A 3,036-nucleotide genomic window follows, 5' to 3' on the forward strand; every position below is an offset into this window, starting at 1 on the left:
TATATGGTGACAAAGTTAGCCATCAGGAATATGGAACTTCATTTGGAAAGCTAAGTGTATTGCAAAAGGAGTTAGCATGGTTTAAAGCAGCTCTATCACATCCTCGCTTATGTTTGAAGGATACAGGGTAAACAACTTAGGTTATTAGTTGTACTCTGCTTACTCACTTCTTATGTAATTATGTCTTAGCTGTTTTACTCCATGGAGTATAACATGCATGTGCATGCGTGACAGTTTGGTTTTGGCAATGAGCCACTATTGTCTTTAGCCTCTTTAAGGTAAAGGAGCACCTGGTCAGTTCACTCTGCCCTGCTAGCTAGCTCTGCTCAGCTCTGCCCTAGTTCAGCTTGCTCAGCCCTGATGGCCTTGGCTTGGCTATGCCTTGGTTTAGCTCAGCTCAGCTATGCTCCGTGAGCTCTGAGAAGGAGAAAGAGGTCTTCCTAGCATTCTTTGTATGTGTTTGGAGTTCCAAAAGGGAGGACATACCTTGTGAGTGCTTCTGGACCTCTGTGAGCTCGTCTTGTATTCAGCAATAAAGAACATGAGATCAGGAACTTGTATCTTTTTCCAACTCCCAACTACATTTTTGTTCAACACACCTTTCAGAGGAAGAAAGAACCTGCAAAATACTAAGCAACCTTAAAAGAAAGAGAGCTATTTTCAATAGCCCTGGCAAATACTTGATGGGAGATGCTGGTTTATGTGGACTGGGTCACTTAATCACATAGGAAACCATCTGGAGGTTTTAAGGTTATGGTGCTCTAATTGGCCAAGGTTGCTGCAAGGAGAAACAATTAACTGCTCCCAAACTAAGGATCTTGTTAAACACAGGTAAGCAGTGATGTCGTGGTTGTAGTGCTTCTCTAAATTTTATGCATATTAAATCAAACTGACGACCTTGTTTAAAATCCATATACCAATTCAGTAAGTCAGGGGTGGGACCAAAAGTTCTAAACTTCAACACGCTTCCAGGTGATGTTGACACTACAAATTTGGGAAACATACCTTGAAAACCACTGCTAGTTAGTAAAGAACACGAGGCAGGCACAAGCAACAGAAAACAAATAGTAATTAAACCACCCAAGTAGGTTTGGCAAAATTTCATTATTATCATTTTTAAAACATATCATTGATAAAAATTTAAGTTTCAAATGAAATAAGAATAGTCATTCACCATTCACCCCTAACAAAATGAATCTTTAATTTTTTTGTTATTATCATAATCTTGTCTATATTACATTGAATCACATATATCTTTACAATGTATTACATTTCTTTTTTTTCTAGCAGGAATATCATGCATATCAGTCAAGACAAAGACATTACTATCCACATCCTTGTCATCAAATAGCTTTTCATCATTTTTTCCCAGATTATTATTATTATTCTCATTTTTAAAAAACATTCAACCACTTCATATCATTTGGTTAGTAAAGAGAATTTACCCAACATGAAATACTTATCAGACTAGTCCAGTTACGAATACTATACATTTTATCATCAACTGGCAATAAACCATTTCTTTGTCCCACTAATGTCATGACTCTATTTGTTCCCTTGCTATCTTTCTCTATACTTTTCTCTTCTCCCGCCCTGTTCCACACTGTCTTCAGCATCCCTAACTATTTTCACTGCTTTTATGCCCTTCAATATTTCAATCTCTACCATAAAGTGCGATAGTTGGTATATATTAAGCAGATATATACAATATCTTTCTTTCATATCCTGCTTTGCTTCACTCAGCAATAGATCCTCTGTATCCAACCACTTTAAAAGTATTATTATGGGGACCAGCAGGTGGCATGGTGGTTAGAGTGCTGGACACTCCCACATGGCTAACCATGGTTCAAGTCCCAGACCTGGCAGCTTGTTTTCTCACTGTCTCTCTCTCTCTGTCTGTCTCTCTCTGGTCAAAATTAAAATATAATGAATGAGGCCGCGGCTGGAGCTTGAGGCATGTAGGGCTGAAGACGCTGTAGACCCGCGACCTGGAGCAGCTCGGAGTGGTGAACTCTTCAAGTCTGCAATAAAAAATGGCCTCCAATAAAACTACATTGCAAAAAATGGGTAAGAAACAGAATGAAAAGAGTAAAAAAGTTGAAGAGGCAGAGCCTTAAGAATTTGTGGTGGAAAAAGTACTGGACCGACGCGTAGTGAATGGGAAGGTGGAATATTTCCTGAAGTGGGAGGGATTTACAGATGCTGACAATACTTGGGAACCAGAAGAAAATTTAGATTGTCCAGAGTTAATTGAAGCTTTTCTTAATTCTCAAAAAGCTGGTAAAGAGAAAGATGGTACAAAGAGAAAATCTTTATCTGACAGTGAATCTGATGATAGCAAATCAAAGAAGAGAGATGCTGCTGATAAACCAAGAGGCTTTGCCAGAGGTCTTGATCCTGCACGAATAATTGGTGCCACAGACAGCAGTGGAGAGTTGATGTTTCTCATGAAACGGAAAGAGTCAGATGAGGCAGACTTGGTCCTGGCAAAAGAAGCAAATATGAAGTGTCCTCAAATTGTAATTGCTTTTTATGAAGAGAGACTAACTTGGCATTCTTGTCCAGAAGATGAAGCTCAATAATCGTTTGCATTGGTTTATATATATATATAAAAAATCTGGGTCTTGAATTTTCATTTACTAGTGTGGAGAAAGAACTGCATTCTAATGGGAAAAAAAAGTTTGATATGTTTGTTTTGAAAGTAGTATTGGGGAATGGGGGGGTTTGCATCCCAATAGCACTGGTTACTTTGAACAAATAAAAGCTTTTCTGTAGTTGCTTCCTTATTGGAAAAAAAAAAAAAAAACATTTCATACCATGGTATTTTGTCCTTTGCATTTGGGAACAGGTTTTCTAAATGTTGGGGAAATGTTTCATTGTCATGAACTTGTGTTTAACTCACATGCTTCAGTACCAGTATGGGGTTTTTGTTTTCCATCTTTGTGTGTTTGTATACATAAGATAATAGTAAATGGCTTTCTGTTTTTGAAACCTTCACCAAAACAAAAACTGTGTATAAGCTTATATGTTTGAGAT

The 3,036-nt window shown here is 37.8% G+C and overlaps 1 pseudogene; it reads left to right on the forward strand.

Annotated features, from left to right (window-relative positions):
* Window positions 1–1,990: 1,990 nt before the first annotated feature.
* LOC102467829 (chromobox protein homolog 3 pseudogene) lies at window positions 1,991–2,582 on the forward strand (annotated as a pseudogene).
* The last annotated feature ends 454 nt before the right edge of the window (window positions 2,583–3,036 follow it).

The sequence above is a fragment of the Tupaia chinensis genome, unplaced genomic scaffold, assembly GCF_000334495.1.
Source record: "Tupaia chinensis unplaced genomic scaffold, TupChi_1.0 Scaffold000097_1, whole genome shotgun sequence".
NCBI lineage: Eukaryota > Metazoa > Chordata > Mammalia > Scandentia > Tupaiidae > Tupaia > Tupaia belangeri.